Source organism: Epinephelus fuscoguttatus, linkage group LG21, assembly GCF_011397635.1.
Source record: "Epinephelus fuscoguttatus linkage group LG21, E.fuscoguttatus.final_Chr_v1".
Classification (NCBI taxonomy): Eukaryota; Metazoa; Chordata; class Actinopteri; order Perciformes; family Serranidae; genus Epinephelus; species Epinephelus fuscoguttatus.
In genome coordinates, this window is record NC_064772.1 from 39,580,754 (window position 1) to 39,605,639 (window position 24,886).

Genomic DNA, 24,886 nt, shown 5'->3' on the forward strand with positions numbered 1-24,886 from the left:
GAGTCAGTGGTTCTCTGAGAGGAAAACAGTAACACTGGCTGAGAGCTCAGGACTCAAGAATCAAGACAAACAAGTTTGTCCAAGAGTCACAGGAAGCAACACACACACACACACACACATACACACAGAGCTCCACCAGGTCCTCTAACATGTCTGTCCTCTACAGTCCACAGGGACAAAACTGACTCACACACTTTGACAGTAACATCATATAAATGTTGGATCAACACTCACCCTGCCTCAGCCTTCACGTTTCCTCCTTCTGCTCCGTCCACTCAACATGGAGTCTGAGCCGTCTGAACACGTCAGTGTCAGGGTTCCTCCCTGTCCTCATATACCTGGATCACCTGTTCAGTGTAGCTCCGCCCCTCTGCATTTACAGGAAACCAGCTGAGTTCACTGGGGGTGACCAGGGTGGAGGAGGGCGTGATGCTTCTGCTAAAATAACAGCTCACAGCAGGAGAGGAGTGTGTGTGTGTGTGTGTGTGTTTAGCTTCAACAGGCTGAATTAAAATGAGTTTGGGTCAAAATGTTGGAACGTTATCTTCATGTCTAAATCATGTATATACATCTGTGTACCTTAAACTGTGAGAATTAAATTAATTCCTCTAATGTGACATGACAACGTCATCACTTCCCACTGAGTGTCCCACCTCTTCTTTAATAACCTCTTCGTTAATACCAACCACCTGTTTACCTGCCCTGTGTTTACTAGAACAACATAGATCGCTGTGTCCTCCCACCCTTCAGCATCAACGCTAAACAACTCCACCGTCACATCCTGAAGAGCGTCCATACAGCACAGATATATCCGGTCAATACCAAGGTTACGTTTATTACGCAAAACACAACAAACACTGTCACTGTATTTGTATGTTCAGCAGTTAGCTTTGTAGCGGCACTAACCGCAGACCATTATTCCAAAACCTCCGCAGTCCAAAAAATGTCCCACTGGACTGATAGCCTGAGAGGCTGAAAGCAAACGCCCGTTACTCTGAAAACACCTCATCACATATTGTGACTCCAAACAGAATCACACGGCTAACATGTGAGTATGTTCAGTGTGTTGAATCAGCGTTGGAAACAGCTGTGCCCATGGGTGAAAGAAACCCTGACTGGCACTTCAGTTCAGTGCACGAGAAGAGAAACTGAAGTGAGGAAAGCAAACAAACAGCTGAGGTCAAGAGGCTGTGAGATCAGAACAAACATATTAGGTACGTTTTTAGCCTTTGAGCTCATTAACAGAAACAGATCAGAATTGTTTGTTAGCGCAGTAAATTTCTTTTGTTCTCTCAACATCAGGTTGTGTTGTTAATGTGCTAACTGGCTAACTATCGTCTTGAATCTGTCCCGCCAGTCTCCTGGTTTCCCTCTTTTTAAATGACGTATTCAGACCACTGGCGCCTGCTGCTATGGAGAGTCATTTCCTGTCATGCAGGAGCAGAACTTATGTGCTGGCTGGTCATTGGCTGTAGTCTTTGCGGTGTGTTCAGGTGCAACTTTTTGGCCGAGATACAGGCAACATGACGGGACACAACAGTTGGCCACTAGCGTTCTGATGTCACTGTGTCTGTGCCTGTAGCTCTGAGTAAACTTGTCTCATGAAGACAGTTATGTCTAGTCAGCTGTTAGCTATATTATCTTTCAGGTAACTACACTGAATAAGATATCGAGGATTTATTAGCTGTTAGGTGCGTCATCTGTCAGCTAGTTTGGTCAGTTCGTGATGCTAACAGTGGATTATGTATGACCTGAAAAGAATGCAAACTGTACTCAACAAATTATCAGGAGAAAAGATGAATTCTTTCATTGTTGGCAGCTCAGATTATTTTCTCTGTGAACCACAATCAGAAACTGTTTATTGTGAAACTGGTTTGCACATACACAGAATATGGTGCAGAACAACATACTGTGCAAAAGTCAAGAGACATCAAATATAAAAATATGACAAACAATAAGAAATACATGATGTTTTTAAAGTGAAGGAACCGTGCAGTTAAGAGCGTTCAGTCAAAGCCCAGCTATGAAGGTTTCTGTCACCCCAAGAAGAACGACACATGTTAAAGACAAAACACAACAATATGATACAGAACCAAGAGTCCTCAAGTCTGAAAAAGCCACGCTGCATTAAACAGTGTTTGTTTCTCTTTTTATCACTGACATCAGAGGCTGTAAACATGTCAAAGGATGTGAAGCAGTGTCTCTAAATATCAGGTGTATAAGCTCCACTCAGACATCTGCTGTTTTTCTGATTCTCACATCTATCTGATGCTCCAGCTGCAGCTTCTTTGTCCATCAGTGAAGTTCTGAGGAACAACAAGAGAGAAACAACACGGACATTTTGTCCCGTTTCTTCTCCCTCCCTGTTAAAGAGGCCACAGACAGCATCTTTTCCTAAATATATCATGATGAAAATAATGTGGGTTGCACAGGGTAGTGTCCACAGTAAAATCAGACTATCAGCGTTTACATAGGTTACTTAGTGGCTTTGCAATCTTTGCAATAAGCTTCTGCCACCGGTGCCGAAATTTTGCGGAAAAATCTGCTTTACGGCAGGAAACGCGTCATGTATTGTGAAACTGGTCGGTCAGCCAATCAGGGACTGGAGCTGGTCCTTATGAGGAGTTGGGCATGAGATAGTTGAGTCACGAGCACAATGGCAGACGGACAAAGTTTGGAGACAAGTGAAAAACGGCCTAGCAAAAGAAAAGGAGCTCCTCTGTGTGAGGAGGCAAAGAAGAGCAAAAAGGAGAGTGATAAAAGAAGAGGAAAACAAGAGTAAACCTCAGTCAGGCGTTCAAGAGATGGAGGGAGCTCCGTGACCAAAGAGGCTTCAAAACCCATGTCCAGCTAGCTTTCTTTCTAATGGATCAGTAAGTAACACGGCTAAATGTTAGCTAGACCAGAGAGGACTGGACTGTACTGGCTGCTAGTTCATTCCTAGCTGGCCAGCATCGCAAATCGGTCGGCTGACATCCTGGTTGCCATTCTACGGCAGCCCTCGGACAGTGATACCCCCCTCCCTTCCTTCTGTTCTCTTCTCACGGAGGCAGCTATCCACGGACATCGCCCAGCTAAGTTACGCCCAGCTAAGTTGTCAGTTAACATTAGTCCACACAGCTCTCCCAAGCTGGCCTGGAGAGCAGGGAGATCATGTCGGTCACTGGCCATAAATGTGAGGGCAGCCTAATATAGTGAGCCAACAGTCACCGGCTCACTATACATTATCCCTTACGTGTCTACTGTTGTTTGTACTGATACTGTACATATTGGTATCATTTACTGTGAGCTGTTTGTACTGGTACTGTACATATTGGTGTCATTCACTGTGAGCTGTTTGTACTGGTACTGTACATATTGGTATCATTTACTGTGAGCTGTTTGTACTGGTACTGTACATTCTGCTATAATTATTTGCATTACTATTTGTTTTTTCTTCAGATAAATCTGATAATTGTTGCTCGGTCTCTTTACTCATTTATTTAGTAGAGTGTCCACACACCTTCTCATTCTACATATACATAGAGGTATACTGGTGGCTTTACAGCCTGCATTTTATTCATTATCTCTGATCCCCACGCTCAATTTGGTCGTTGCCACAGTGCGACGCAACACCGCTGACGCTAGGTGGCGCCAATCCAGAAAAAAAACGAATCCTATCTGTTGCCTCTTTATCTCAGTCACTTTCAGAGTGAAAGTCCACTTATTAAAACCTTTCATTCAAAGATGACAGTAAGTAATGTGAAACAGTCAGCTCTTACAGAGATTCATCATCACACTCCTCAGTTTCTTGTTTTTGCTTCAGCTTAATTTCAGCACTCTCGAAAGATGTGGATCCACCTCACAGAGAGCAGCGATCAGAACTGAACTGGCTTCAGTTCCCTTGTTCCGCACCGTGTCGATCACATGTCGTGCTTTGTCTGCTCTGAGTTTTGCTCTGGCCGACTGCATTTCATCATCATTTATAACCTGACGCTCCAGGAGTTTATCCAGAAGCTGGTTCAGATTAGGATCAGACACTCTGTTTACAAACTGTGTCCGAACTGAGAACAGCCTCTGCTCTGCTGGGACGCTGTCCTCTGCTGGGACGCTGTCCTCTGCTGGGACGCTCCTCTGTGGAATTTGTCCTCTTGAACCTGGAAGATAACCGAGGAAAAGACATTTATATAATAACCAATGCGTATCACCAGTGACTTCCTGATTTGATTTAATCTGATGAAGGATATTTCAGCTACAATATCAATATTGCTTGAATATGAAAGCGATTCTGAGAAAACTAATGTTGTAAATTACACAAGAAAACGTATTTTTTTAGAAGAATGAATTCAGAATAGAGTTCAAATATAATATTTTCATGATGACTAAATATTTCTCGAGCAGCAGCAGTAATGTTTACAACAGCAAAGTCACTATATACATTTAATGATATCTCACTGGAAACAAATCTGAAATGTCAACACCATAACAGGCCTCACAATACTGAGTGAAGTTTACAAAGGATGAAGAACACAGACGTGAGCCAGTATCTGTAATTCCCCCTGTCCTCCGTCCTCCTCCCTCTGCTGCTCAGGTGAGTTACTACCTGCAGGTTGAAATGAGGACCCAAAGTCAGAGCAGTGGGCAGGTGGACTTGGAACAAAAGGCAGGTGACTGAAAGTCCAGCAGAAAGAGGAACCAAAACTAAACTAAAAGCCAACTGAGATGAACACAAGAGAGCAGACAGGAGACGGAGCAGAGTCACCATGATCACGGGGATGAACTGACGGGGGAAGCACTGGGCTTTAAATACACAAGGGCTGATTACTTACTACACACAGGTGAGTGAAACAAGACACAGGTAAAACACATGAGGTCATCCACAAAGGCCAGAAAACTCATGAAGTAAAAGTAACACTAAACACAGTGAGACCACATTTCAAAATAAAACAGGAAGTGGACACAAACACATGAACATTAACTTGACAGAAAACAGGCGGCAAACGGACAAAGGCAGGAAGTGAACACAACATGACTCATGAGGAGAGAACCACCGCCTGCACCCTCTCCCTACCCACTTCCACTCTGTCTCCACGCTCCCGCCACGTGTCACGTGTCCACTACACAGAGTGCCGTCCCAAACCGACTAGCAACATGAATCCAATAAAGTGAGACAAAGAGATATAAAGAACATAAAATGGGGGTAACTTCACTTTTCTCCATGGTTACCAAACATAACAACAGCTCTTTTACGTCCTCAGAGAGGGAGGAGTGTCCCACAGTTTGCTGCTGTATTTACATCCTACACCTTGATGTTGGAGCTTCATTCAGCTGTGAAGGAGACTACAAACGGACTGACACTCCGAGACAGAGTGGGAGTGGGTAGGGTCCAGATTTGAAAGGCCCAACCTACAAAACAAATCAGGAAACAGACTGAAGATGGATGAATACCTGAAACAAGGAAAAATCCCATTGGCTTTCTGACGAGGGAACCAGGGCGACACTAACTTCAGGGTCAGCCAACAGAAAAACGTTGTAAAGACATCGTCACGCTCTGTATCTCTGTATCTATCTCTCTGTATCTCTGTATCTATCTCTCTTCTTCCACACAGTCACCAGGGTCTGTCTAATGCTTCATCATCTGCTCATGTGTATCTGAACAGGTTGAACACTGCAGGACGTGACAGGGTCAGAGCTAAGATGCCAAACACCAGTTAAACCATTTCACATGAAGAGAACGACTGAGCTGAAGTGGAGCACCTCTGTGACCAAACATCTTCTTTCTTCCTGGTTTTTAATATTGTTTGATTGAAATGTTCCAGTCACAGTTTGTAAAATGCCTTCACTTTGCTTTCTTCAATACAACCAAAAGACACTCCCAGTCGTGGCTTTCTGACAGAAAAGTGTGGATTGCAAATGAGCTGCAGCCTAATTAAAGAATAACATGTGAAAATGCATCTCTTTGATTGTTTTCTATTCTACCACTGAGGTCTAAACTGTGACATCAGGTGGAGTGCTGCTGCAGGACGGTGAAGCCTTTACCTGTCAGATCCACAATACGTTTCCACACTTCTTGTCTCTCTTGGTCCTGGATCACCAAAGTCAGGTTCTCTGGGATGGTAGTGAGGAAAACTTCAAATGTTGGATGGTAATTTGGTCCATAATCTGAGTGAAGTTGTTCGTACTGAAAACCAGAAGCAACGGGTCATTTTTCAACCTGTTGAAAATATTTATCTGGTACTTTCCTGATCAGCCAACATGATCATTGTGTTTGTGACCATTAGAAGTGTTGAAGTGACTTGACTCACCTCAGGCTGTATTTGGAAGGCCTCAGGTTCACAGTGGACCCTGTAACTTTGACCAAAGCTCAGACGACAGTGGGCAGCGACCTCGATGTACTTATTATGGCTTTGGTTCTTTTTAACCTTCAGTAACAGGACATTTGGATCATTAGGAGGTTTATGCTCAGAGAGTCAGCTCAAATTATTCATAACAATACATTTAAAGAAAATGTTGACAGTGAAAATCACAATCAAATTAAAGCACAGACATAATCATGAGGATATACTGTCAGTACATTAAAGTATAGATTCAATAATTCAACAGCACTGCAGAGACAAATGAATAAAAACAAATATAAAAACAGAGCATTTCAACATCACTATAACATTATAGACACATGATTTACAACTATCCCTTTTTCAGCCTCTCTACAGATCCATTGAACTGTGACCTGATGAATGATGCAAATGTTAATACACGTGTGTTGCTGGAAACAGACAGGAATCTCTCAGCTGTTGGAAAGTCACTGGTGTTTCATCATCACACAGATCACCAGTTACAGGTTTGCTCTTTGGAGCTCATTATTTAAAACCAACATTGTCTTGAACAGAACTTGAGCAAGTGGTGACAAGGGAAATCATTTCTTCATTCTTAACTGACTGTATCTGTATTATAATATAAATTAAAATATGAAGGTGGAGCAGGCAGTTCTGAAGAAAAGTGGATGATTGTTGAGTCTCATTCCTAGGTGATAAAATACCAACACTTGGGGTTAGTACTCGAGCCCAATCACCAAAGCTGGAGCCTATCAGCTGACACTGGGTGAGAGGCAGGGTTCACCCTGGACAGGTCACCAGACTATCACAGGGCTGACACATAGAGACAGACAACCATTCACACTCACATTCACACCTACGGACAATTTAGAGTCACCAATTAACCTGCATGTCTTTGGACTGTGGGAGGAAGCTGGAGCACCTGGAGGAAACCCACGCTGACACGGGGAGAACATGTCAGAGCACCTGGAGGAAACCCATGCTGAACATTCTTCTCAGGGTTCCTCCATTTTCCTCACTTGTCACCATAAACTCAGCCATGTTGCCATTAAGATGCAGTCAGAGGTACCTCAGTTTAGTTGCTGAGGTCGTCTGTGCAACGGTTTCACCAACTTTAAGCATTTCCTTAAATATAAGACCAAGATAAGGAGAAAAACCTGAGGAGAAGACTTGAAGATGTTTTTGTGCAACTGATTTTACTTAAAGGAAAATCTTAACTTTAAGTGCTTTGTCCAACCGGCCCCCGAGAACAAGACTCAAAAATCAATCTCTCTCCAGAATGCCCTACTCCACCTTTAACATGTGACGTTCAAGTTGCATCCAGGAGGGTGATTCACATCCTCCAACCAAGTGAAATAATAGTTTCAGCAAATATTAATTCCAACTGCAATTCCAGGAGCCGTAAACCTCCTCTCTCAGCTGGTCATTTCTAAATTCTTCTTTCAGTTTCTGGAACTAAGTGAGTCCATAAAAAACTTCTTCCTACATCACTGTGTGTTGTGTGTACTTCACTGAAACTGAAATAAATACACAAGTGTTAGAAGTTTATGAACTCTTTCTGTAAGACTTGTCAGCAGAGTGATCCATCACTGCAAGTGTTTTTAACATTTTCCCCACAGTGGTAACCATTAAGTTTATATAGATTACAAAGGTTGTTTTCTGTTTAGAATACTCAGTATTTCATTTTGGACTTGTTAAGGCCACTGCTGACTTTTTACGCCTCCTGTTTGAAGAATCACAAATGACCCTGGCAGGCAGAAATACATGAGACATGAGAGTTCAGATTGATTTTGATTCTTACCACAGCATGAGAAGGTTTATAAAGAACAGAAGCAAAGTGTGACTGACCTGAATCTCCTTTGTTGAAACAGCTGCGTCTTAAAACAAGAGTTTAGGCAGATGGTGACACGTATGACAGATAGCTTTACCTCAGTTAGAGGGACGTTGCTGGGCAGCAGTAATACATTGAGTACTTGATGTCTTCTGCTCGGAGGTCGGAGGAACAGCAGAACTTGGCAAGTTTTTGGCGGCATGATGTTCAGAAGCCTTTTCATGGGATCCCAGATCAGGCCGAAGGCAGAGAGGTGACGGACCTTCACAACCACATGAGTGTGTGTAATCTCCAGCTGCTCCAAGATGCTCATTCCATCATCAGTGATGTGGACGACAGACAACAGTCCATCAGTAAGCAACGCTGTGAAAGAAAAGAGCTGTTAAACTTTTGTGTTACTGCGAACAGGTTCATCTACTTAATTCACTTCTTACTACTCGAGTCCAGAGATTTAAAATGAATCTAAGGCCTCTGTCCTTCACTCACCTAATTTACTATCATTGTTCTGTTTCACACATGATCTGTCTGCATTTCACTCCACTCCATTACATTTTCATCATGCATGTCACTGAATGCAGCAAGTTTTAACAAGTAGTGCTACACATGAACACAAATCTCTGCATTTTCACTCATTATTTCTTTCACATTGAAGACAGTAATGTCTTTACCGTCCTTTGTTTCACAGTGTGGGAGGTGGAGCTGACAGAGAGCAGCTTCCTTTGAACACTTGATTTCGAACAGCGGCCCTGCAGCCATCTTGCCAGCTGACTGGAGGACGATATTATCCCATTGGACAGTGTTGTACAGCAGCTCCGCCTTCTGAGCCATAACAAACACCAGTCCAGTCAAAGCACAGTGGAACACACCTGGACCAGGACACCTGAACCTGTAGGACACAGAAGGACTGATTACAACAAGCTTTCAGTCTGTTGGTCAATGATGTGTTGAGTTGAGCCGTGCAGACGCTCTATGTTTTTATTCATCTTGTACGTGGTGTTTAACATGATGTCATCTTCCTTTCTGTGAGGTCACAACCTGCGATCCATCCCATCGTCCTACAGACACATCATTGATTCTTTAGGTGATTGATCAGGTGTCCTGACCTCAACCTGAACATTAAACAAAAAACAATCTTGCTGATTCTAAAAAACCTCGGTGGAACAAATTTGGGACTAAAGTCAGGTTAGTGCACACAGCATCTGCCAGGCAACACAAACACTAAATCCATCCAGCTTTTGTCCTGGTAAGAATTCAGAAAAACTACAAATGTGATTGTTGCATCACTTAAAAGTTGGAGACCAAACTGACTTTGTGCACAATAGAGTGAAGCAGCAGCTGCACAAGTATGAAGTGTATGAGTGTTCAAAGTGAACAGTATACACTGAAAGGAGTCGAACTGACAGGTGAAGTGTGTGTGGAGGGGTTTCTGAAGCTGTTGGACCATCTGACTTGCAGTTCTGATGCAGTATACTGATGCTTTAAGCAGGGTTATCATAGTAAACTAAAACTAAAACTAAAATCAGCAGTGAAAATATTTGTAATAAACTGAAACTACATAAGAACTAAAACTAAACTGGAAACTAAAACTAAAACAGTTTGAACTGCTTCAAAAACTAATACATGTAAAATACAAATAAATGTTAATTAATTTCAGTTTCAGTTTTTTAGCTCTAATATTTCACCACAACATGGAGACCGCATGAATTTCCATCAACTCTCCTTAAATTGAACCACAGAAATTAAGGTGACTTGACATTCCAGGAGATGGCGCTGTGCCACAGCTGCTTCACATCAGACACTAAAGCAGCACAAAGATTTAAAGCCGTTCCTATAGAGTTCTCCAACCATGTATTTTATATGTATGTGTAGTAAACGTCTGAGATGTTATACCTGTCCCTAATAAACAAACAAACACTACTGTAAAACTACAACTGAACTAAAACTGGCAAACACACTCTAAAAACTGACTGAAGGGAAATTAAAAGAGTCAAAACCAAAATAACATTTAACTGAAATCAAACATTCATTAAACCCAGGCTGTGAGCATGAAAGCAACTGAACTGTGCTGAAGAGGTGGGAAAGGGCAATGAAAGGAGGTTAAGTGGAGGCTGAAGTGTGAGTGATGAAAGGAGGTGAAGTGGAGGTTAAAGTGTGAGTGATGAAAGGAGGTGAGGTGGAGGTTAAAGTGTGAGTGATGAAAGGAGGTGAAGTGTTGGTTAAAGTGTGAGTGATGAAAGGAGGTGAAGTGTTGGTTAAAGTGTAAGTGCTGAAAGGAGGTGAAGTGGAGGTTGAAGTGTAAGTGATGAAAGGAGGTGAAGTGGAGGTTAAAGTGTAAGTGATGAAAGGAGGTGAAGTGGAGGCTGAAGTGTAAGTGATGAAAGGAGGTGAAGTGTTGGTTAAAGTGTGAGTGATGAAAGGAGGTGAAGTGTTGGTTAAAATGTGAGTGATGAAAGGAGGTGAAGTGTTGGTTAAAGTGTAAGTGCTGAAAGGAGGTGAAGTGGAGGTTGAAGTGTAAGTGATGAAAGGAGGTGAAGTGGAGGTTAAAGTGTAAGTGATGAAACACTCGACTCTGTAGCTCCTCTTTAAAAGAAGTTAAAAAAGCAAAGAAAGTTCGCTCCTTGGTATAACTCTCAAACCCTTAAGTTAAAACAAATATCACGAAAATTTGAAATGAATTGGCGATTAACCAAACTGGAAGAATCTCGTTTAATCTGGGCAGACAGTCTTATAACGTATAAGAGGGGCCTCCGCAATGCCAGAGCAAACTATTACTCAGCTCTAATAGAAGACAATAAGAACAACCCCAGGTTTCTTTTCAGCACTGTAGCCAGGCTGACTGAGAGTCAAAGCTCTATTGAGCCTTGTATTCCTTTAGCCCTTAGCAGTAATGATTTTATGAGCTTTTTTAATGACAAAATTCTAACTATTAGAGGCAAAATTCATGACCTCCTGTCCTCAGATAGAACCTATCTAACCTCAAACACAGCTGTAAGACCTAATATATATTTAGATTGCTTCTCCCCAATTTCTCTTCAAGAATTGACTGCAGTGATTTCTTCATCTAAATCATCAACATGTCTCTAAAACAAACCTTTTTTCATCTGCGTAATATTGTGAAAATTAGGCCTATCCTGACCTGAAAAGATGCAGAAAAATTGGTCCACGCTTTTGTTACCTCAAGGCTGGATTACTGTAACTCTCTATTATCAGGTAGCTCTAGTAAGTCCTTAAAAACTCTCCAGCTAATTCAGAATGCAGCAGCACGTGTACTAACAGGAACTAAGAAACGAGATCATATTTCTCCTGTTTTAGCTTCTCTGCACTGGCTCCCTGTAAAATCCAGAATTGAATTTAAAATCCTACTGTTAACTTATAAAGCTCTAAATGGTCAAGCTCCGTCATATCTTAGAGAGCTCATAGTGCCTTATTATCCCACCAGAACACTGTGAGAGAACGCAGGGTTACTCGTGGTCCCTAAAGTCTCCAAAAGTAGATCAGGAGCCAGAGCCTTCAGCTATCAGGCTCCTCTCCTGTGGAATCATCTTCCTGTTACGGTCCGGGAGGCAGACACCGTCTCCACATTTAAGACTAGACTTAAGACTTTCCTCTTTGATAAAGCTTATAGTTAGGGCTGGCTCAGGCTTGCCCTGTACCAGCCCCTAGTTAGGCTGACTTAGGCCTAGTCTGCCGGAGGACCCCCCTATAATACACCGGGCACCTTCTCTCCTTCTCTCCTTCTCTCTCTCTCTCTCTCTCTCTCTCTCTCTCTCAATTTCAATTTCAATTTCAATAATCTTTATTGGCATGACTGTAGATTAACAATATTGCCAAAGGCATTAAAAATTTACAAATAAAGTACAATAGTAAAAGTAAGTCAGAAAACTATTTAAAAAAAGATTAAATATATGATATATAATACAAAATACACCAATCTACAATACAATACACCAATATATAATATAGAAAAAAAATGAATAAAGAAAAATGTAGATGGTGAGTTACAAGGACTGTAAATATAGACAGGTGTGTCAGGTGTTGTGATGGTTGTCCCTCAGGCTGTGGCATAACCTGACATATGTTGCTGCTGCTAAGCTGCTGACTCTGTTCTCTCCGAGGATGTGTTGCATTTTAGTTTGATCAGGCAGAGAATCAAAGTCAGTGACTTTATGTTTTATTTTGAGAGGAAGTCGGCTCTGATGTGTTCATACTTGCTTGCAGTGCAACAGGAAGTGTGTCTCTGTCTCCACTTGTCTGTGTGGACAGAGCTCACACAACCTGTCCTCTCTGGGCAGCCAGGTCTGCCTGTGTCTGCCCGTCTCTATGGCCAAGCTGTGGTCACTGAGTCTGTACATGGTCAAAGTCTTCCTCAGTTTCTCATCAGTCACGGTGCTCAGATATTCTGCCACCGTGTACTGTCTATTTAGAGCCAAATAACACTGAAGTTTGCTTTATGCGTTTTTGTGGTCGATGTCCAATAGTTAATGTAATGTTCTTTTTGTTTCTCTATAATTTGGTGGGTCCAGATTGTGTGAGGGCTGTGCTGAGGTCTTGTGTTAGAGGAGCTGAGCCTCAGGACCAGCTGGCTGAGGGGGCTCTTCTCCATGTTCTCCTCTTGGCATTGCAGAGCTTTGTAGTGGTAGGAGTTGGGGTCACTTGTTTTAAGGTGTTTATAAAATTTGATGGCTCTTTTTGAATTCTAATTAAAAGGGGGAATTGGCCTAGCTCAGCTCGGCACCCGTTGTTGGAGGTGTTCCTGTGCACTCTGAGGATGCTCTTGCAAATCTCTGTATGCAGGATTTCGATGGGGTGTTTGTCCCATTTTTCAAAATGGGACCCCAAGAGGGTCCCACACCTCACTACCATACAGAATAATTGGTTCAATTATAGATTTGAATATTTTGAGCCAGATTCTAATGGGCATATTAATGTTTGAAGATTTCTTTATAGCATAGAAAGCCCTTCTTCCCCTCTCTCTGAGATCATCAACAGCCAGGTTAAAGTTTCCCGTGGACGTGATGTGTAGTCCTAAGTATGTGTAGTCGTGTGTGTGCTCCACCTCATGAGAGCCCAGGAGAAACCTGGTTTGGTTTCCCTGACCCCTGGGTCATTTCTGGAATATCATAATTTTGGTTTTGTCCAGATTAACTGTCAGGGCCCAGGTCTGACAGAAGGTTTGCAGATGATCCAGTTGCTGTTGTAGTGCTTCATTTGATGGAGCCAGCAATATGAGATCATCTGCAAACAGTAGGCATTTAACCTGTGTGTCAGACAGAGTGAGACCAGGGATGTCAGATAGTTCTAGTGATTTGGCCAATTCATCGATATAGATGTTGAAGAGGGTGGGACTGAGACTGCAGCCCTGTTTTACTCCTCTACTCTGGGGGAAGAAATCTGTTTCCATGTTGTTAATTTTAACAGCACATTTCATATGTCTGTACATGGTTTTGATGATGTCATAGACCTTCCCCCCTTGACCTCCTTTCATCATTACACTTTAACCTTCACTTCACCTCCTTTCAATTTCAATCAATCAATCAATCAATTTTATTTATAAAGCCCAATATCACAAATCACAATTTGCCTCACAGGGCTTTACAGCATACAGCATCCCTCTGTCCTTAGGACCCTCACAGCTGATCAGGAAAAACTCCCCAAAAAAACCCTTTAACGGGGAAAACAGTAATCCAGCCTAGAGGTAACAAAAGCGTGGACCAATTTTTCTGCATCTTTTCGGGTCAGGATAGGCCTAATTTTCGCAATATTACGCAGATGAAAAAATTCAGTCCGTGAGGTTTGTTTTAAATGAGAATTAAAAGACAAATCTTGATCAAATGTTACTCCGAGGTTTCTTACGGTAGTGCTAGAGGCCAGAGCAATGCCATCAAGAGAAACTACAGTACAGGCCAAAAGTTTGGACACACCTTCTCATTCAATGCGTTTTCTTTATTTTCATGACTATTTACATTGTAGATTCTCACTGAAGGCATCAAAACTATGAATGAACACATGTGGAGTTATGTACTTAGCAAAAAAAGGTGAAATAACTGAAAACATGTTTTATATTCTAGTTTCTTCAAAATAGCCACCCTTTGCTCTGATTACTGCTTTGCACACTCTTGGCATTCTCTCCATGAGCTTCAAGAGGTAGTCACCTGAAATGGTTTCCACTTCACAGGTGTGCCTCATCAGGGTTAATTAGTGGAATTTCTTGCTTTATCAATGGGGTTGGGACCATCAGTTGTGTTGTGCAGAAGTCAGGTTAATATACAGCCAACAGCCCTATTGGACAACTGTTAAAATTCATATTATGGCAAGAACCAATCAGCTAACTAAAGAAAAACGAGTGGCCATCATTACTTAAGAAATGAAGGTCAGTCAGTCCGGAAAATTGCAAAAACTTTAAATGTGTCCCCAAGTGGAGTCGCAAAAACCATCAAGCGCTACAACGAAACTGGCACACATGAGGACCGACCCAGGAAAGGAAGACCAAGTGTCACCTCTGCTTCTGAGGATAAGTTCATCCGAGTCACCAGCCTCAGAAATCGCAAGTTAACAGCAGCTCAGATCAGAGACCAGATGAATGCCACACAGAGTTCTAGCAGCAGACCCATCTCTAGAACAACTGTTAAGAGGAGACTGTGAATCAGGCCTTCATGGTCAAATAGCTGCTAGGAAACCACTGCTAAGGAGAGGCAACAAGCAGAAGAGATTTGTTTGGGCCAAGAAACACAAGGAATGGACATTAGACCAGTGGAAATCTGTGCTTTGGTCTGATGAGTCCAAATTTGAGATCTTTGGTTCCAACCGCCCGTGTCTTTGTGAGGCGCAGAAAAGGTGAACGGATGGATTCCACATGCCTGGTTCCCACTGTGAAGCATGGAGGAGGAGGTGTGATGGTGTGGGGTGTTTTGCTGGTGACACTGTTGGGGATTTATTCAAAATTGAAGGCACACTGAACCAGCATGGCTACCACAGCATCCTGCAGCGACATGCCATCCCATCCGGTTTGCGTTTAGTTGGACGATCATTTATTTTTCAACAGGACAATGATCCCAAACACAGCTCCAGGCTGTGTAAGGGCTATTTGACCAAGAAGGAGAGTGATGGAGTGCTGCAGCAGATGACCTGGCCTCCACAGTCACCGGACCTGAACCCAATCGAGATGGTTTGGGGTGAGCTGGACCGCAGAGTGAAGGCAAAGGGGCCAACAAGTGCTAAACACCTCTGGGAACTCCTTCAAGACTGTTGGAAAACCATTTCAGGTGACTACCTCTTGAAGCTCATGGAGAGAATGCCAAGAGTGTGCAAAGCAGTAATCAGAGCAAAGGGTGGCTATTTTGAAGAAACTAGAATATAAAACATGTTTTCAGTTATTTCACCTTTTTTTGTTAAGTACATAACTCCACATGTGTTCATTCATAGTTTTGATGCCTTCAGTGAGAATCTACAATGTAAATAGTCATGAAAATAAAGAAAACGCATTGAATGAGAAGGTGTGTCCAAACTTTTGGCCTGTACTGTATGTCATCAGATAAAGAGTCTCTGAGTTGTTTGGGGCCAAGAACAATAACTTCAGTTTTGTCTGAATTTAACATCAGGAAATTGGTGCTCATCCAGATTTTTATGTTTTGGAGTTTAGTTAATTGATTACTTTCTTCTGGCTTCATCGATAAATACAACTGAGTATCATCCGCATAACAATGGAAATTTATAGAGTGATTTCTAATGATGTTACCTAAAGGAAGCATATATAGAGTAAATAGGATTGGTCCGAGCACAGAACCTTGTGGAACGGTGAAGTGTAGGTTAAAGTGTAAGTGCTGAAATGAGGTGAAGTGTAATGTTGAAAGGAGGTGATGTGTAGGTTAAAGTGTAAGTGATGAAAGGAGGTGAAGTGGAGGTTAAAGTGTAAGTGTTGAAGGAGTTGATGAGGTTGAAGTATTGTGCATATTCTGATGTGGTTACCTGTATGAAGTCTTTCCAGACTCTGTCAACAGTTCAGGTGTGAAACTTAACGTGTCCTAAAGTTTAAAAAGGAACAAACAGAGTTCATTAGAACACATTGAGACGGGAGCAGAAACTGGCCACCCAACTCTCCCAGTTATGTACAGGTGACAGGATGCTCACTGCTTCAGTTTTTACTCTACGTTTACTCTTTACTATGTATTCATCACTTCACTGCTCTGTGTCAAAATGACTCCATTATTGTTATTACTCAGTGAAATGATCCTGCACAAGTGAAGCCTGCAGGACTCTGTTGGACAGCAGCTGCTGGTTTCATAGATGAGGGAGTAGAAATGAGTTTGGAGGAGTTTCTGATGGAAGAGGAAGGAACAGAGAGTGAGAGGAAAAGGAGGATGAAGAAGAGAAGGAATATTAAACCCTGGAGGGGGTGAAACTAAGAAACCCCAGTCTGATCACTGACAAATTAATAAAAATGTTCAAGTGAAAAACTGATATTTGTGTTCAGATCCTCTTCACACACCAGCTGCTGCTGCTGCTGCTGCTTCAATCTCTCTGGATCATCAGGACACAGCTGATCCTCTTCATCCACACTGTCCTCTCTTCTGTCCTCAGACACATCCAGGTTTGTCTTTGACGTGGACGCATCAGCTGGGTGATTAGAGACATCAGATGGACAGAAGAAGACACACAGCACATGTCAAATTCACTTTTGGACATCCTGGAGACCAAACATTCAGAAACCTGAAACAGCAACGTCCCCAGTTCAAGACGAGCAGAGCCCTTTGTAGCATGTCTCTGTCCCCATGTTTCCTGTTGGTATCTACTGACAAACCCTCCAATAAAGTCCAAATGTAGAACAACATCATGTTTAAGTCAAGACCAAGTCTAAAGGGGTCGATACCAAGGTAAGACAGAGATTCAAGACAGTGGTGCAGCAAGACATCATGTTTCCCAACATGCAAAGCAGAACAGAACAAAGACAAAGACCTGCTGTGGTTACTGGGATTAACCAGCACCATAAAGCACACAGCAGACAATCTTCCAGTTATGCTCCTGCTTTAATAACAGTTTCTTTAAGGTATTCCAGTGGGCTTTTACTCACCTCCTTCATGTCTGACAGGTGTAGCTCTGTATACTCTGCCACCCACCCTGAAGGAATAAACACAAATACAGCAGTTATCTTATGAGCAGAGGTCAAATCTTCCTCCTCATCTTCTGGACTCCAGTCAATGTGACAGATGAACCTTTAACAGTGAAGAACTGAGACGTATATACACCAACACATTTCAGATACACTAACGTCAGTGAAGTGACCATTTATAGCAAATATTCACACAGTTAGATCAGTCAGAAAAGGCTCTGCTGTCTGAGGGAGCTCTCAGTGAATCTGAGCAGTGACGAGGAGAACCAATCCCCTCTTAATGAACAGACATGAACATTCAGTCTGAAATCAACAAGACTAAAAACTTGGTGTGAGCGTATCAGAGTCAGAGCATCAGTGAGAAGTCGTCGTCGTCGTCGTCGTCCTCCGCTTATCCGGGTCCGGGTCGCGGGGGCAGCAGCCTCAGCAAGAAAGCCCAGACAGTCCTCTCCCCAGCCACTTCCATCAGCTCTTCCGTGGGAACCCCGAGGCGTTCCCAGGCTAGCCGGGTGATGTAGTCCCTCCAGCGTGTCCTGGGGCGGCCCCGAGGTCTCCTCCCGGTTGGACATGCCCGAAACACCTCCCAAGGGAGGCATCCGGAAGGCATCCCTACCAGATGCCCGAACCACCTCAACTGGCTCCTCTCGATGTGGAGGAGCAGCGGCTCTACTCCGAGTCCCTCCCGAATGTCTGAGCTCCTCACCCTATCCCTAAGGCTGAGCCCAGCCACCCTGCGGAGGAAACTCATTTCGGCCACTTGTATTCGCGATCTCATTCTTTCGGTCACTACCCAGAGCTCGTGACCATAGGTGAGGGTTGGAACGAAGATCGACCGGGAAATCGAGAGCTTCGCTTTCTGGCCAAGCTCCCTTTTCACCACAACGGACCGGTTAAGCGCCCGCATCACTGCTGACGCTGCCCCAATCCGCCTGTCAATCTCCCGCTCCATCCTACCATCACTTGTGAACAAGATCCCGAGATACTTAAACTCCTCCACCTGAGGAAGGACCTCCCCCCTGACCTGGAGTGGGCAATCCACCCTTTTCCGGCTGAGGACCATGGCCTCGGACTTGGAGGTGCTGATTCTCATCCCAGCCGCTTCACTCGGCTGCGAACCGCCCCAGTGAGAGCTGGAGGTCACTGTTCGATGGAGCTAGGAGGACCACGTCATCCGCAAAAAGCAGGGACGAGATTCTCCCATCACCGAACTTGACACCCTCCACCACTCGGCTGCGCCTAGAAATTCTGTCCATAAAAGTTATGAACAGAACCGGTGACAAAGGGCAGCCCTGGCGGAGTCCAACCCTCACCGGGAACAGGTCCGACTTACTGCCAGCCACGCGAACCAGACTCATGCTCCTTCGGTACAGGGACTGGATGGCCCTTAGCAAGGGGCCACCCACCCCATACTCCCGGAGCACCCTCCACAGAATGCCCCTGGGGACACGGTCGTAAGCCTTCTCCAAATCCACAAACACATGTGGACTGGTTGGGCGAACTCCCATGCCCCCTCCAGCACCCTGGCGAGGGTAAAGAGCTGGTCCACGGTTCCGCGTCCGGGACGAAAACCACATTGCTCCTCCTCGATCCGAGGTTCAACTATCGACCGGACCCTCTTCTCCAGCACCCTGAGTAGACCTTACCGGGTAGGCTGAGGAGTGTGATCCCCCTGTAGTTGGAACACACCCTCTGGTCCCCTTTCTTGAAAATGGGGACCACCACGATCTGCCACTCCAGGGCACTGCCCCGATGTCCACGCAATGTTGCAGAGGCGTGTCAGCCAAGACAGCCCTACAGCATCCAGAGCCTTGAGATATCCGGGACGAATCTCATCCACCCGGGCTCCGCCTCGAGTTGTTTCACCACCTCGGCGACTTCTGCCCCAGAAATTGGACGACCCGCCCCTGAGACCCCCGTCTCTGTTTCCTCACTGGAATACGTGTTGGTGGGATTGAGGAGTATTCCTTCCACCGCCCGACAATGTCCCCACTTGACGTCAGCAGCTCCCCGCCTCCACTGTAAACAGTGTGAGCAAGTTGCCGCCTTCCCCCCCTGAGGCGCCGGACGGTTTGCCAGAACCTCTTTGGAGCCGATCGATAGTCTTCCTCCATGGCCTCACCGAACTCCTCCCACGCCCGAGTTTTTGCCTCCACGCTCCGCAGCCCGCCGGTACCCGTCAGCTGCTTCCGGAGACCCACAGACCAACCATGCCCTGTAGGCCTCCTTCTTCAGCCTGATGGCTCCCCTCACCTCTGGTGTCCACCAGCGGGTTCGGGGATTACCGCTGCGACTGGCACCAGCGGCCTTGTGGCCGCAGCTCACGACCGCCGCCTCAACAATGGCAGAGTGGAACAAGGCCCATTCGGACTCAATGTCCCCCTCCACCCTCGGGACGCGGTTGAAGCTCTCCCGGAGGTGGGAGTTGAAGATCATCTGGACAGGTTCTTCCGCCAGGCGTTCCCAGCAGACCCTCACTGTTCGTTTGGGCCTGCCAGGTCTGTGCGGCGTCTTCCCCCACCATCTGATCCAACTCACCACCAGGTGGTGATCAGTTGACAGCTCTGCTCCTCTCTTCACCCGAGTGTCCAGAACATATGGCCGCAGGTCAAATGATACGACTACAAAGTCGATCATTGACCTGCGACCTAGGATGTCCTGGTGCCACGTGCACCGATGGACATCCTTATGTTTGAACATGGTGTTAGTTATGGCCAAACTGCGACCCGCACAGAAGTCCAATAACTGAACACCACTCGAGTTCAGATCGGGCAGGCCGTTCCTCCCAATCACGCCCCTCCAGGTCCCGCTGTCATTGCCCACATGAGCGTTGAAGTCCCCCAGCAGAACAATGGAGTCCCCGGTTGGGGCACTGTCCAGCACCCGTCCCAGGGACTCCAAAAAGGGTGGATACTCTGAACTGTTGTTCGGTGCATAAGCACAGACAACAGTCAGGACCCGTTCCCGACCGAAGGCGCAGGGAAGCAACCTTTCGTCCACTGGGGTAAACCCCAACGTACAGGCAGAGAGTCTGGGGCTATCAGAAAGCCCACCCCGGCCCTCCGCCTCTCACCCGGAGCAACTCCAGTGAAGGAGAGAGTCCAACCCCTCTCAAGGACTAGGGTTCCAGAGCCGGAACTATGTGTCGAGGTGAGGCCGACTATATCTAGCCGGTAACGCTCAGCCTCCTCCACAAGCTCCGGCTCCTTCCCCGCCAGAGAGGTGACATTCCATGTCCCAAGAGCCAACTTCTGTAACCGAGGATCGGACCGCCAAGGCCCCCGCCTTGGTCTGCTGCCCAATCCACATTGCACCGAACCCTTCTGGATCCCTCTACGGGTGGTGGGCCTGCAGGGGGACGAACCCATGTAGCCGGTTCGGGCTGGGCCCGGCCGGACCCCATGGGCGAAGGCCCGACCACCAGGCGCTCGCCCACGGACCCCAACCCCAGGCCTGGCTCCAGGGCAGGGCCCCGGTAACCCTCCGGGCCGGGTACACTTGTCCTTGATCATAACCATCATGAAGGGTCTTTTGAACCGTTCTTCGTCTGACCCTTCGCCCAGAACCAATCTGCCATGGGAAACCCTACCAGGGGCAAAATGCCCCCGACAGCATAGCTCCTAGGGTCATTAGGGCACTCAAACTCCTCCACCACGATAAGGTGACGGTTCTCGGAGAAGATCAGTGAGAAGTGTCAGGTTATAATGGAGATACTGTATGAATATGATTGGATGTTACTGGTCAGCTGGTAGCCAAGAAGCTGATGGATGAGTCACTGATGCTCAGCCTGAACCAACTCAGAGCTCCAATCTGCTCTCACACCTTCAGCTCTTACTGAGCAAAGTATCTCTGAACCTGAAGATACTGGATCTCTGATTGGATGCTAACTGTATCGTCCAAAACACCACCTGAGAACAACAGATAGGCTCATCAACACTGACTGACTGCAACATCTACTGACCTCAGAGTCTCCAGTCTACAGTGTGGACTCTCCACAAGATCAGACAGCAGCTTCACTCCTGAATCCTGCAGCTTGTTTCCACTCAGGTCCAGCTCTGTCAGATGGGAGGGGTTAGACTTCAGAGCTGAGGCCAGATAAACACAGCTGATCTCTGACAAACTGCAGCCCCTCAATCTGAATACAGAATAAAAGAAGATAAAACTCCATTAATGATCCAATCAGATGTGTTCAGGTTTTAAATGTGTAGCTCAACATTATTATGTCCTAATCAATGAGCTTTTCCCTAAAATGAGTAGAGTGACTTTGTCATTGTGTTATTGTGGATCATCATAATGTCAGCTTTCTACAGACATCATCCAAATGTCACCACAACATTCATACACCTATTCATGTCAACACTGATTAATAACATGCTGCTGATCATTAGAGGATCAATACTGTATTGATCCTTTAAATCCATTAACAACTAACAGTGGACATTTTCTACACCTTCTTTAACAAACACAAGTCTTTAAAAACCACAGAGACATTTTGTCCTCAACATGTAACAGAATTTCGGTCCTCACAGAGACTAAACTCCTAAATCACCAAATGGGAGCAGGAGCTGGAATGTACTTTTGAAGACAGTAGATGTGAATCAATATGTGAGGAAGCACTATCCTTCTCATAGAACAGCCGCCATAAGCTTTTACAGTTCAACATTATCCACAGAACCTATTTGACCCCACAAAGACTCCGTAGGATCAATGAATCCATTTCACATCTTTGCCCTCCATGTAAAACAGAGACAGGTAACCTTATTCACATCTTCTGGAAATGTCATAAATTCAGACTTTATTGGGGATCAATATTGGAGATTCTTCAAGAGATGATTGGCTTTGAGATCTCCTGTTCACCTAAACTAGCCTGACTAGGCAACATATCTGATATCCCTCTCTCCAAAAGAAACAAGCTTCACTTGATCGAACTGGCCATGATGGCTGCTAATAAATGTATTGCTGTATGATGGAAAAGTGCAGATCCTTCCCCTGTCTCCATGTGGCTCAAAGAAATGTCCTCATACATGACATCAGAAAAAATCATGTTCAATCTCAAAAGAAAACCACATCTCTCTGATAAATGCTGCTCTGCTTTTAGGAGCTACATGGGAAATATTTCACAGTCTGTTGTGGGTTGATGACCACATATGTTTGACTAATGCACACGTGCATCTGTGTAGACATGTGGAGTTGAATTTCTGCGTACTAATGTGTGTAAATGTTGTGTTTATTTCACACACAGTTGGTCCTGTGTGATTATTACTTTATTTGATTCTATTCTATTGTTTAATCTTTGATATTCCACTTGTGTGTTTTCTCCTGTAAACTGCTGTGTTTGACAAAGATTCAATAAATCAACTGTTAATTAAAGAAATACAAGTCTTTGTGACTGCAGACTACATTTATACAAGAAACATGAAAATATGAACAAAAGTTCATTCACAACTTTATAGATAGAAGTTATGTTTGTACATAAATTAGCTTCAATTGTTAAACATGTAAGATCTACAACAGTAACAGAGAGTCAGTGAACTGACCTCAGAGTCTCCAGTCTACAGTGTGGACTCTCCAGAAAATCACACAGCAGCTTCACTCCTGAATCCTGCAGCTTGTTGTAGCTCAGGTCCAGCTCTGTCAGATGCGAGGGGTTGGACTTCAGAGCTGAGGCCAGAGAAACACAGCTGATCTCTGACAAACTGCAGCCACTCAATCTGAATAAAGAATAAAAGATGTAAGTTTAGAAGACAATGTTCCTGCTTGAAATCATTCAGTGTTTAATAATGTGTTCAGAGCTGAAGAAGGTTTAGAATGTAGAAGTTTAGAAAATGGAAACTCCAAACAGCTGAACTCAACAGGATGCAGCTTAAAAACTGTAAAATACAAAAAGTGAAAGAGCTCTCATTAATATTAATGACAATGTGCTGCTACTTCAATAAAGACGCAGTGACTTTGGAGTGAGTGATTCAGTGTAGGATTTGATTCGTTATATTAAGGTTTTAAATCTGCTGCATTGACATGAATTAGAGGTGTTTATTAAATGTAATACATTTACAATAATTACACACAGTAAGAAGTGATTTGACTGAATGAAATGTGGGATTTTGACAGGTTAAACAGGATCAAGTCATTAAAGGCCAGTTTATTGTGATATATGAAGGAAGTGTAGGTTGTCTTCACTAACATCCTGATGTTTCACTTAGAGCTGAGGCTTCACTTAGTTCACTTACTGTACAGCTCAGTACAGCTCCACACTGGAAGTCTAAACTGTAAATGTGACACACAAATGTCATTTTCAAATGTTTAAATCCTGTTTTTCAGTTTTAAATTTGGAGTCGACATTTTAAAAACTCAATTTTAATCTCAGTGTAAATGTCATCAGTTCTGATCTGACCTCATAAATATCAGCCTCATGTCTGCAGTTTAGTGTCAAAGAATAAATGATGAAGATAAAACTCCATTAATAATCCAATCAGATGTGTTCAGGTTTTAAATGTGTAGCTCAACATTGCTATGTCCTAATCAATGAACTTTTCCCTAAAATGAGTAGAGTGACTTTGTCATTGTGTTATTGTGGATCATCATAATGTCAGCCTTCTACAGACATCATCCAAATGTCACCACAACATTCATACACCTATTCATGTCAACACTGATTAATAACATGCTGCTGATCATTAGAGGATCAATATCAAATCAGACATGTTGGACTACAAACTCTTCATTCTTTCATTTATTACATGAGCTTCTTCTTCCTGGATTTGGGAGCTCAGTAGGTTTATGTCATTTAAAGGAGAGCTCCACATTTGTTCCAGTGTGTCTTCAAACAACAGCCGCATGTCATATGTACATTAACAGAGTTACTGGTGGACACAAGATTAGATGATTCTTAAATAGAGTTTGATTTGTTAGAGAACAGAAACTTTATAAAACTACATACAGTTTGTTGTTGCTCTGAATCACAAACATTATGACTGCTCTCACTGACACCTTTTTGTCATCATTACAGCAGAGAGTCTTTTTCTTCTGCAGCTTCTTTCTAAAATCCTCAAACAGACCTTGGATGGTTCTTTGTTGGGACGTTTGGGCCTGTGTTAGGCTGCTGTTTATTACTCTGAGCTCTGCTTTAATGCACACCACACCACAGCAGCTGTAGCAGCCATATCAGCTTCTGACATCATCAACATCACCACACTTCATAACTTCACCTTTATTGAGCTTTGCATTCATGTCTTTCTTGTCTTTCTCTAACCTGTCACTCTCTCTCTGTTTACACAGAAGCTCAAAGTGTCTGCAGCCTGTTTTTATCTGCTGTCATCAGATCTTCAACAACCTCATTCATATCCCTCACACACTCTACAGCCTCATCAGTACTGACATCATCTTCACTGACTGATGGACCACAAGCTGAAAAACTGTCCTGTCAAACTTTTCATCTCCCGAAATACCAAATATTCAAATATTTGGAAAAACTGAAGTCTTCAGATTTGTGTTCAAGCAAAATCCCCAAAATATATGAACCAAAAATATGAAGCTTCAGTCAGAGAGTTGTGTTGAATATATACAAAGAACATCATAAGCTACAGTCAGTGAACTGACCTCAGAGCCTCCAGTCTACAGTGTGGACTCTCCAGTCCAGCA

At 44.0% G+C, this 24,886-nt stretch overlaps 2 pseudogenes; both read right to left on the reverse strand.

Annotated features, from left to right (window-relative positions):
- The window catches only part of LOC125881641 (protein NLRC3-like), a 59,883-nt pseudogene that overhangs the window by 17,423 nt on the left and 17,574 nt on the right, over positions 1-24,886 (reverse strand).
- Positions 2,967-24,886, reverse strand: part of LOC125882259 (uncharacterized) — a 26,674-nt pseudogene continuing 4,754 nt past the window's right edge.